We start from the raw sequence: 13,478 nt of genomic DNA, 5'->3' as shown, positions 1-13,478 counted from the left end.
CTCACCCATTCCAGCTTCATTTTATGTGCTGTCTTCCCCCACAATTGTGAATTCCTTGAAGGCACATACTGACTTACTTTTCTTTGTACCTCCTGCATTTAGTACAATTCCTGTCACATAAGTATTTGCTGAATGGAATAATATATAAAACACAAATAATACTTTGTATTGGACAGTATCACTTTGTCCTTTAATTATAATTATGAACAAAAGCTACAGGATGAAATCTTTGTGATCAGAGGAACCCAGAGGAACTTAATGTAACTTTCTGCAAAATTATTCAATACTTGTTGATCAATGCAGTCATGGGTTTCAGCCTTGCCTCATGAAAATGCTGGTAATATAAATATCCATTTCTCAGTGAACTTTTTTTTTTGAAAGGATAGCTGTTTTTAGGTTTAGTGATCCTTTGCTTTTTTCACATTTAATGAATTGCCTGAGAACAATTTACTATAAACCTCAAAATAAAGAATGTGCTTTTCTTTTTTTTTCCTTTTTCCCCAAAGAAAGGGACAATAGGTTATGTAAAATGTCAAGAATAATTAGATTCATTGTATAATTCTCCTATTATACTAATATACCTTTGGAACTGAATATTTGCTGTAAAGGTTCAAATGTGATTTAAAGACTTCATATTAAAAATAATATGTATTTTACCCAAAAGGGTAGTCCCTAGGTATTTCTTTTTATATCATGGAATGTTTTAAATGTGTAATTAGAAGGTACGTTAGAAATTATTTGGTCTCTTTTCTTTATTTTCTAGAATTGTTAACCAAGGCTACAGAACTGAAATGACTTTGTACATGGTCACATAGAAAAAAAAGCAGAGTTGTTGTATAATAAAAATATTAAAATGTGCTTTCAAGTGTAAAGGATGGCCAGCTGAAGTGATCTTCCTTTTAGTACTTTTGTTGGTACAAACTTTTTAAAAATTTAATGTTATCAAAATTATCCATTTTGCTTTTCATGATGTTCTCTAGTTCTTCTTTAGCCATAAATTCCTCCTTTCTCCATAGATCTAAGAAGTAGACTATCCCTTGTTCTAAATTGTTTATAGCGTCACACTTTAGTCTAAATCATGAACCCATTTCAACTTTATCTTGATATAGGGTATGAGATATTGGCAAATGGGATTAATCTTAAGGGATTTCATAGCAGATTTAGCTCCTGGACTGACATATTTAAAGGTTGGTGGAAATTAAGTAATAAATATATTAACTATGCTAAGTAATTACTGTGTACACATCAATATGATAGGCACTGGAGGAAGTAGAATTTTTCATTATGAGTCCTTTGGAGTCATGATTGTTATTACCTTGATCAGAGTTCTTATATTTTTCAAAGTTGATTGCCTTTATAATACTTTTGTAATTGTTTAAATTGTTCTGGTTTGCTCACTTCACTCTGCATCACTTGATACAAATCTTCCCAGGTTTCTCTAAAAGTGTCCCTTTTTTCATTTTTTATAACATGTATTCCATCACATGCATATACCATAATTTGTTCAGACTTCCCCAAATAATCAGCCTTCCTTTGGTTTCCATTTCTTTGTCACCACAAAAAGAGCTGCAATAAATATTTGTGTTCCTATGAGTCCTTTTCTTTTTTCTTTGATTTTTTTGTAGTATAGATCTAGTAGTGCTGAGGGTCAAAAAGTAGTTATGGGATAGTAATTTTTGGGCACAGTTCCAAATTGCTTCTCAAATTGGCTAGATAAGTTCACAGTTCCACAATAGTGCATTAATGTACTCATTTCTCTCCAATATGATTTTCATTTTGGGGGGTTAATTTCACCAATATAACAGGTATAGATAGAACCTCAGAGTTTACATACTTTTCATTTTTCCAATTATTAGTGATTTGAAGCATTTCTTTCATATGTCTGAACATAGCTTAAATTTCTTCCTTTGAAACTGCTTGTTCAGAGATTATAAATACATTAGAGGAACATAGAATAGTTTATCTCTCAGACTTGTGGAGGAGAAAGAAATTTGTGACCAAAGATGAACTAGAGACCATTACTGATCACAGAATAGAAAATTTCGATTACATCAAATTAAAAAGCCTTTGTACAAATAAAACTAATGCAAACAAGATTAGAAGGGAAGCAACAAACTGGGAAAACATTTTCACAGTTAAAGGTTCTGATAAAGGCCTCATTTCCAAAATATATAGAGAACTGACTCAAATTTATAAGAAATCAAGCCATTCTCCAATTGATAAATGGTCAAAGGATATGAACAGACAATTTTCAGAGGATGAGATTGAAACTATTACCACTCATATGAAAGAGTGTTCCAAATCATTATTGATCAGAGAAATGCAAATTAAGACAACTCTGAGATACCACTACACACCTGTCAGATTGGCTAAGATGACAGGAAAAAATAATGATGAATGTTGGAGGGGATGCGGGAAAACTGGGACACTAATGCATTGTTGGTGGAGTTGTGAACGAATCCAACCATTCTGGAGAGCAATCTGGAATTATGCCCAAAAAATTATCAAATTGTGCATACCCTTTGATCCAGCAGTGTTTCTATTGGGCTTATATCCCAAAGAAATACTAAAGAAGGGAAAGGGACCTGTATGTGCCAAAATGTTTGTAGCAGCCCTGTTTGTAGTGGCTAGAAACTGGAAAATGAATGGATGCCCATCAATTGGAGAATGGCTGGGTAAATTGTGGTATATGAATGTTATGGAATATTATTGTTCTGTAAGAAATGACCAGCAGGATGAATACAGAGAGGACTGGCGAGACTTACATGAACTGATGCTAAGTGAAATGAGCAGAACCAGGAGATCATTATACACTTCGACAACGATGTTGTATGAGGACATATTTTGATGGAAGTGGATTTCTTTGACAAAGAGACCTGAGTTTCAATTGATAAATGACGGACAAAAGCAGCTACACCCAAAGAAAGAACACTGGGAAACGACTGTAAACTATCTGCATTTTTGTTTTTCTTCCCGGGTTATTTATACCTTCTGAATCCAATTCTCCCTAAGCAACAAGAGAACTGTTCGGTTCTGCAAACATATATTGTATCTAGGATATACTGCAACATATCCAACATATAAAGGACTGCTTGCCATCTAGGGGAGGGGGTGGAGGGAGCGAGGGGGAAAAAAAATCGGAACAGAAACGAGTGTCAATATAAAGTAATTATTAAATAAAAAATTTAAAATAAAATAAAAAAAAAGAAATTGAAATTATTTCTAGCCATATGAAAAGATGAAAAGAATGTTTGTGGCAGCCCTCTTTTTAGTGGCCAGAAACTGGAGACTAAGTGGATGCCCATCAATTGGAGAATGGCTGAATAAATTGTGGTATATGAACGTTATGGAATATTATTGTTCAGTAAGGAATGACCAACCGGATGATTTCAGAAAGGCCTGGACAGACTTACACGAACTGATGCTGAGTGAAATGGGTAGGACCAGGAGATCATTATATACTTCAACAATACTATATGATGATCAATTCTGATGGACCTGGCCATCTTCAGCAATAAGATGAACCAAACCAGTTCCAGTGGATCAGTAATGAACTGAATCAGCTATACCCAGCGAAAGAACTCTGAGAGATGACTAAGAACCATTACATAGAATTCCCAATCCCTACATTTTTGTCCACCTGCATTTTTGATTTCCTTCACAGGCCAATTGTACACAATTTCAGAGTCCAATTCTTTTTATACAGCAAAATAATGGTTTGGACATGTATACTTATTTTGTATTTAATTTATACTTTAACATATATAACATGTATTGGTCATCCTGCCATCTAGGGCAGGGGATGGGTGAAAGGAGGGGAAAACTGGAACAAGATTTGGCACGTGTCAATGCTGTAAAATTACCCATGCATATAACTTGTAAATAAAAAGCTATTAATAAATAAATAAAATTAAAAAAATGTATGGTCTATAAGTGGAGCAAAGAATGGAATTATAAAAATTTTCAGAATTGTAGAATTTTGGAATTCCTTTGTATAGTTTTACATGTCTAAAAATAGAAAGATAAACACGAACATTTTAAAATTCAATGCAATTAAATTAACACAACTCTGAGGTACTATTACTTTGCACCCCTCAGATTGGCTAAAATGACAAGAAAAGATAATCATAAATGTTGGAGGGAATGTGGGAAAACTGGAATACTAATAGTGTTGGTGGAGTTGTGAAATGATCCAAACATTCTGGAAAACTATTTAAAACTATACCCAGAGGGCTATAAAACTATGCATATTCTTTAATCCAGCAGTGTCACTACTGGATCTATATCCCAAAGAAATATTAAAAAAGAGGAAAAGACCCCAATGTCAAAAATGTTTGAAGCAGCTCTTTTTGTATTGTCAAGGAACTGGAAATTGAGTGGACACCCATCAGTAAGAGAATGGCTAAATAAGTTATAGCATGTGAAGTTACTAGAATATTATTGTTCTAAAAAAATGAGGGAAAGGCCTATATGAACTGATACTTAGTGAAGTGACAAGAACATTGTACATAGTAATAGCAAAATTATGTGATGATCAAATGTAATGGACTTGGCTCTTCTCAATAATTCAGTTTTTCAAGACAATTCCAAATCTCTTGGAATTGCCTTGAAAAACTGAATGTCGATCAAAGATTTGATTTGTATTATATCACATGTTCCAAATCACTATTTAAAGTGGTTAAGCCTTGCTGGTCATTCTGATTCAGGTGCTTGCCCCAGGTCAGCCTGATGTCTTGATTCTCTGTCTTGGTATGCTCTGGTCTGATATCATTGATTTTTTTTTTTCATGTCTTACTTAGGTGAGCTTCTTGATTTTGGAATCAGAAATTTAAAAAAATGATATTGTGCTCCAACTTTTGCAATCAGGCAATTTGAGGGGATCATCTTTGAGTCTTTCTGCTTTCTTCTGAATATTTTTTTTCTGGAGGAGGCATTTCTGTGAAGTGGATTTGACATCCAGATGATATTTTATTAACCACCATCCCCACCACCAACACCACCACCCCACTTCTACTACTATTACTACTATCACCACCACTATCACTTGTTCTTCTTGTTCTTATTCTTCTCCTTTTCCTCCTCCTCCCTCCTCCTCTTTCTCCTTCTCCTCTTCTTCCTCCTTCTCTTTTTCCTCCTCCTCCTCCTCTTCCTTCTCTTCTTCTTACTCCTCCTTTTCCTGCTCCTCCTCCTCCTTTTCTTTCTCCTCTTCCTCCTCCTCCTCCTTTTCCTCCTTCTTCTTCTCCTCCTCCTCCTGTCCCTCCTCCTCTTTCTCCTCCTCCTCCTCTTCTTTTTTGGCCTCTGGTATACAGAGAAAAATTTTGTTATTACATTCTGGGCTATTTTAATAACTGTCTGAGGTTGGATTTGAACTCAGGTACTCCTGACTTTAAGGACAGTGCTCTATCCATCTAGCTGCCCCTACTGTGCCATCTTAATGAGTTTCCATATAAGCTATTTCTGTAGAGAGTTATTTATATTTATGAAATCCACAACCTCCCACCAAAAAAATCTTAGGGAAAAAGATACCAAAATAATGGGGAAAATATGGAGGACTATATTACTCCTCCTTCCAAAAGGAAATTTACTTTCTTTTTCACTCAATTACATTAATAAGTACCTATTGCAGTGCCTACATTGTCCTTATGAAGTTATTATTAAAAGAAGCAATATATTGATATATAAAGGTCATTGTTGATGAAAATATAAGAACACTGTGGACAGACTTTTGTAAATAGTTTTCTACAAATCACATTTAAAAGTCACACAATTAGTCATAATAGTCACATAAAAGATAAAAAAATGTGAAATTCTACTAGAAAATACAAGATGTTATTGTGCTTACTGTTTGTGGGTTATAAAAACCAAAATCAAACAAAATCTATCACAGTTGAATAAATTGCAGCCTCCAAAAAGAAGTCTTATGCATATATTAAAAGCATACTTCATTCTCTCAAAAGAATCATGACAAAGATAACCTGTTCAATGATGTGATTATTAATAGTAATTAAGATTTAACACAGTGCCAAGCAGGAGATGAGTGCTTATCATTTGTGTATTGCTAAAAGAGAAATTTTAGTAAGTCCAAATGGAAGATGACTTTCTTAGAGATGGTGTGGTCTTCAGATGTTTCTGTTTCTTTATGACAATGTGCTGATTCCTTTAGATACGCAAACGTTATAAAGTCTCATCCATGAGAGCTACGATCATTCAAAATGTTTTAAGTTTTAATAAGTTTTTAATAAATTTTAATAAGTTTAACAATCTATAACAAAAACACAGTGGATGAAAAAATACAAATTCAGATCTGGCTCCAGGTACTATTAAGGGTCTAAGTTAATACACCCTGGTACAAGGTCCCCATGGTACAAATTAACACATGTACCACACCCTACCTACATTCAGTACCCATCTCCTAGGTAACACTCACACTATAACCAGCCTTAGAACTTCTCCTGAGTATCCCCATCTTATCACTAGACCCCACCAGTAACCTCCAAAGCCTTCCCTCCTATGCTAAGGTAGGCCATGTCAGGTATTAAGATAATTTACATTTAGCACATTGAACTTCAGCACAGAACATTTTCTATCCCTTCTTAGAAACAGTTTTTGATAGATGGCTCATGTACCAAATTCAGAAACTGCTGCCAAATCCTGATGACATTGCCAACTGAGTTTAGGATTTCAGAAACAATTAACTACAGTAAAAGAAAGAGGTTTGAAGGAAAAGTAACAGGCACTGAAAGCTTCTAAAAAAGTATCAAATTGAGATAATATCTGTAAAGTGTTTTGCAAACCTTAAAATTCCATATAATGCTAATTATTTATCAACTTCATCATCTTTAGTATTAAAAATAGAAAGATCCAACAAAACATGTATTTCAAAAGAATTTTACAAAGAAATCTTTACTAAAATATGCTAATAACAAGAGTGCTTCAAGATTAGCAAAGTATATTACAAATATATCATCTTTATAAATTCAAAACTGACTCATAGCTTGTTAACTATATGATCTTGAGAAAGTCATTTAATCCTGTTTGTCTCAGTTTCTTCACCTATAAAATGAGCTGGAGAAGGAAATGACAATCTATTCCAGTATCTTAAATAAAACCCTGACTGAATAGTAAGATATGACTGAAAAACAACTGAACATCAATAATTCTTACAATGATTTTTGGGAGGTGGGTATTATTATACCCATTTTACAGATGAGAAAACTGAAACAAACTGAGTTTAAATGATTTGTCCAAAATCTCATAGCTAATGGTGATGGCCATCTGCAGAGAAAAAATTGATGGGGTATGAATGTAGATCAAAGATACTTTATTTTATTTTTCTTGTTTGTTTTTGTTTTGGTCTATCTTTTTTCTTTTAAAGAATGACTTACATGGCAATATGTTTTGCATGACTACATATGTATAACCTATACCAAATTGCTTGCTTTCTCAATGAGGTAATAGGGAGAGAGGGAGAGAATTTGGAACTTAAAATTTGAAAAAAGAATGTGAAAATTATTTTTACATATAATTGGAAAATATTAAATATAAAAAATAATAATCCCTCCCTTTCTGGTTTGTTGTGATGATCAAATGAGATAGTTATGCATTTTGCAATCTCAGGACCGCATACTATCCTAATTTCCAAAATAGGAAGTGGAAGCTGATATATACTTCAAAATACATATAGGTTAGTAACCTTAATGTAATTTCTTGACAAATTTCTAAACAAGATAATTAATGAGAGAGTTTCTGAGCATTTGTGTGGAAAGATAATTACTGGAAGTGATAGGTTCATTAAGAATAACTCATGTCAAAAAAGAATCCTATTTCCTTTTGTGACACAATAATAGCTAATAGAGCCGGGAAAGGTAACTGCATTGTAGAAAAACATTTGACAACCTCTTTATGACATCTTAAGATATAAGATCTTTAAGACATCTCTTCTCAGAATGAACTAAGACCCTATCATCTCCAAGAGATGGAGAATATAGATCGCAATATAGCTTCTTAAGGACATTCAAAAAACAAACCATGATGAAATTCTTATAGATATATTATTTAGAGTAGCATCTTGGTAGAAGGGAAAAATCCTAAATTTGAAGCCTGGATTTGAATCCTAGCTCTGTCATCTCTGAGATCTAAGCCAAATTATGAAACTTTTCTTATATTTTCCTTATTTATAAATTAAGGTTCTTTCTAATTAAAATTCTGTGACCCCCATGATCCTATCCTGTGTGACCTTGGACAAGATTTGTCTTAACATTTCTGGCCTCAGTTTCCTCATCTGTAAAATGATAGGAAAAAATGACCTTTAGGGGCAGTTAAATGGTCCATTGGATAGAACACTGACCTTGGAGTCAGCATTTAACGCTTACTAGCTGTATGTAACTCTGGGCAAATTATTTATTGCCTTCTCTAAACTCCAAAAATATAAGGAATAAATGACCTTCAAAATTCCTTCTAATTCTAAATCTATGATGGTAGAATGAATATAAAAATAAAAGTAAGTGCAGGGAAATCTGAACTGATTTTAATCATAGGACTTGATTTTAATTTGATTATTTTATTATGTAATGATATTTAGATACAAATAATACATAAAATTAATTTAAATTTAATTTTAGTATCTTATAGTTCTTGGAAGGAGCAATAGTAACTGTCTAATCCAATCCTTGCCTGAGCAAAAGACCTTCTATGAGATATGACCAAAGATTAATAATCTCTTCTGTGGTATAACTGACAAGTGATCATCCAGCCCTTCCCTGCCTGAGAATTTCCAGTGAATAAGGAAACTTTAATCTCCAAGGAAGTTCAGGACATCTTAGCATTGTCCTAATTCTAAGTATTTCAGGACAGTATCCAAGCTCTGAAGATGGGAATCATTTTTTTTTTCATTTTGTCATTATATCTCTAATATTTAGAACAAAATCTTGCATACAGTTAGTACTTAAGAAATGCTTTTTGGATTGGATATAATTAACAATTTTTTCTTAACATGAAGCCCAATTCTGTCTCTCTGCAACTCCCACCTGTCATTTCTTATTCTGTCCTCTGTGGTCAAATGGAACAGGTTTATTCCTATGACAACGTGCAAATATTTGAAGACAGCTAAATCCTTTTTTCTCCAGGTTAAACATAATCAGTTTCTTCATTTATTTTTCAGATGGCTCAGTCTCCATTGCCCTCATCATCTTCCCCCTCTCAATATGCTCTATTTTGTGTATAACCTTCCAAAAATGCGGCTTCCAGAATTGAACAAAATAATCACTGGCATAGAGTTATTGTTCAGTCATTTCAGGTGTGTCCAACTCTTCTTGATTCTTGACTTCATTAGGATTTTTCTTAGCAAAGATACTAGAAGGCATTTCCTTCTCCAGCTCATTTTACAGATGAGAAAACTGAAGCAAACAGGGTTTAGAAGACTTGCCCAGGGTGACAAAGCAGTGTCTGAGGGCAGATCTGAAGAGTTAAACAGTTAAAAGGCTTATTGACTCCTAACACAGCACTGTATTCATTGTGCCACTTAACTACACAGATTAGAAAAGAATAAGTAATGTGGAAATTTTATATCACTAGATTTGGAATTCTTGATATTGATTAGTGTCAGATGAAGACCCCTTTTCAGAATAATGTTTTTAAATGCATAAAATAAAATACACAGGAATGCAAAGGAGACCAGTTATGCTAAAATATAGCTATAAAATATATTAAAAATGTTCATGGACTTTAGGTTAAGAAACCCTACACTAGATTATACAGTGTCAAAAATCACTATAGGTTTTACTATAGTTGTTGATTGGGTCAATATAGTACTTTGAAATTCTGAAATGCTTTTTTTTAATAATACTAATTGCTTATCAAGATAGCATATGTTTATCCATAGAAGTCAACTGGAGTATGGAAAGGTGGATTTGTTTGTTTGTTTATTTTATTTTTTTTAGAATTAACTGAGTTTTTATCAGACATGATTATGATTTTATGGTCTTGCTAATCACTCCACAAGCACAAATGGCTAAGAGCAGGCACAGCTGTGCAAGAACACAAATACATCCTCAAAGAAACTGGAGAGCTAAAAGTGTGTTCTGGCTCTATGATGATTCAGTTTAATTTTGAAAAATACAAACAAATCCCCTTTTAATGAAGCCTGTGAATAAAGAAAAGCCTTGAGGTGAATTTCAAATGATTTTTGCCCAGTGGAGAAGGAAGGAGAAAGAGTGAGTTTTTATAACTATAAGAAAGCGGTGTTCAAAACTGAATTTGGTTCCCATTGTTTTACAAAATTTGTAATTACTCAGCTTTACGTATTTTTACTTGAATGGGAAGCAGCATAGGGAAGGAGGTGAAGAGGGGACATGATGAATCATTGCTATAAAGCTCAGAAACAGTGATATCTTTTCAGGTCCCTGAGATCTTCTGAAGCTTTTCCACCCCCTCCTCCTGTTCCAATTTGGTGCTAGCATTTACTGAATCTCTCACTAGGATTGTAATCTGATGATATGTTGGTGGGAGGACAGCTCAAGAGATAAGGGGCCATATAGAAAGCTGACAGCTAAGCTTTAAATTCCCTGAGAGGAGTTCTTAAAAGGAGCTTTAGTAGAGAGCAAGTCATCCAAGCAAAGCATCTTTTAAAACCTATTAAGCTAATTAGAAGAGAGACTTCTCTTACTAAAACCAATTCTTCCTGGTTGGGTTGAAGCAGCTGTTAGTAAATTTTATTAATGGACTAAAATTATTTCCTTATAGAAAATGATAAGTTTTTTGTTTTCTCTAATAGACAGATGTTGAGAAGGGAGTCCTGAGTAGTAGAAAGCATACTGGGACCTGGGCTTGAATCATTCTATCACATTTACTAGATTAATGACACTTAGTCAATTTGAAATAGATAATAGAATAGAAAAGATATCTTGAGTTAACTTACAAAGAATTAGCTCTTTGTGATTTACAAAGTTTTTCTCATAGCAACCCCATGAAATGTGGATATCTCCATTTTATAGATGATGAAATTTGACATCTAAAGTTTGACATCTTTCAGAAGAGGGAAGATTTGAGCTTTGCCTTTGAGTATGGGAACCTCTTCCTCATCAATTTGAATCCATCTCTCCTTTTGATCCTATTACTTCCCAATTCTGAGAGATTATTTTATCAGGGAGTAATTTTCTTTTACATCCTCATCTCTCCATCTTCCATGAATTTTTTTCCCTCTGCTTTGAAAACTTTGAAAAGTTCAGACTTCTTAAAACATTTTTCCTTTAAATCTGATATTGTTTTTCCAAGCTATTGTCCTATCTTCGACTTTTTAAAAGTACCAAGCTTTTAAGAAAGAGCAGTGCACACTCCTAATTCTTACAAATGCTATTCATTCCTCAGCATATTTTCCTTTAAGAAGACCATCACTTTGTTTGAAAAGGTCACCCAATGCATTATCTTGACTTATGTCTTGCCATTGGTGACTTTGAATACTCTGGAAGAGAAAGGGAAGCTGATGACTTCCCTCACTTAAATCCTATTTAGGAGCAAGTCAAGACACCCTCATGATGTCAAAGGTAGTGAGTATCAAATAAAACCATCTATGTAAAGTGATATTTAAGCCTTAAAGAACTTTATAAATGTCAGTAATCACTAATGTTAAAGTAAACTAAGTTGGCATATAAGTGGAGAATAAAACAATTAACATGGTGGTGATTTCATATTGTAATATTTGCTGAATGAAGAATAATCAAAGTAATATGAAAAATGGAAAGTGTTTGTTTTTGAATCATTTATCAATTCTGTTAATATAATTGATATACCTATTAAATAAAGATACATTAGTTTATTCAAGTCAATACTTATCAGCAGATATCATTTGATCAATTTTATCAAACAGGCATTATAGAGACTCTCCATGAAATTCAAAGCAAAAAAAGTGATTTAACTGCCTACACTGTAAAAACAATGTGGATGAAAAATACATTTGGCTAGCTTGTGACATCTAATTATATATGGCCTGCTGAGTTATTCCATTAATAGAAATATTTTGGATACTTACTACAGATGGCCTGTGAGCTGAATGCAGCATCAAAATGAAAAAGAGGAAAAGACTTTCCTGGACTGTTTTGCTTTCACTGATTCTAATTTGCTTACTACTTTATAAATTCATCTCTTAAACACCAATATTTACTCTGAGAGGCTACCTAATCACAAAGCATAGAATAAATTGATCTTGGGAAAATTAAGGTAACAAAAATATAAGGTGGGCATAAACTGAGTGTAGCTTCTTGTCAAAAATGACCTGTGTGCATAAAGATTGTAGAAAATAAAGTTCATTGGGCATTATGATGAACATGAAAAACAAGAGAACTACTCCACTGGTATAATGTTAACTCATAGATTCCAAAAGAAGAAGAGGAAATCCACTGGCATACTGAATGGATCCTACATGGAGAGTTTTGGGGATATGTTAATAAGGATTATATAGGATTAGATGAAATGGAAGAATTAGGACCTGGGTAAGTAGAGGAGTACTTATGGCTATCAAATCATGAATTCTTCTGTCAAAATATTTATGGCCTGAGCACCTCCTAAGATTCTCAAGTTTAAATTGATTACCACTTAAAATTCTAATAATTTGAGATAAAGGAAAATTAACTTTTTATTTTCTATAAGAAAAAATATTTTAGACTCTCTGACTTAAATTAGGATCATAGTACTTGTCAGTATTTGAACCCATTTTCTTAAAACTTTTTGAAATCAAAAAGTGGCCAAAATAGCCAAATCTTTTTTCAACTCTGAAAATGCAAATGAAGAAAGAAGGATACCTATGAAGCAGAGAAGCCACATTAACTTTAGAAAATATCTAGGAATCTAAATCTACCTATGCTATAAAGTGTGAGAAGAGAAGCAATATGAGATAAACCTGAAAAGGTAAGTAGAAATCAGGTTTTTTGTCTAGATTGTTTTTGTTTTCAATCATGTCTGACTCTTCATGATCCTATTTGGTTTTTTCTTGGCAATGACACTGGAAAAATTTGCTATTTATATCTTCAATACATTTTTACAGATGAGGAAACTGAGGCAAACAGGATTAAGTGACTTGCCCAGGGTCATATAACTAGTAAATGTCTGAGGTCAGATTTGAATTCAACTTCTCCAGGCTCTATCTACTTCTGCCAAGACAACCTTAAATACCAGGTTGGAGAGTTTTCAACTTAAAGGCAATGAGTAACTACTGGATTTTTTTACTTGTCTGGACTTGAGTTTGGTACCTTTGTCCAGATGTATTGCCATTGAAAGAAATTGGAGGCAAGGAGATCAATTAGGAGGCTATTATAATAATCGAGGCAAGGGCTAAACTTGAACAAGACTGGTTGAATGGAGAGAAGATGACATATATAATATGTTGTAGAAGATACAATTAACATTGCTTGATAAATAAATTTCAGAGATGGCAGGTTAGGAAGATAGATCAGTCAAAGGTGACTTTGAAGCCATAAATCCCAGGG

Source organism: Antechinus flavipes, chromosome 4 (genome assembly GCF_016432865.1).
Source record: "Antechinus flavipes isolate AdamAnt ecotype Samford, QLD, Australia chromosome 4, AdamAnt_v2, whole genome shotgun sequence".
NCBI lineage: Eukaryota > Metazoa > Chordata > Mammalia > Dasyuromorphia > Dasyuridae > Antechinus > Antechinus flavipes.
The sequence above is the reverse complement of the archived record's forward strand: the minus strand, read 5'-3'. Positions refer to the sequence as shown.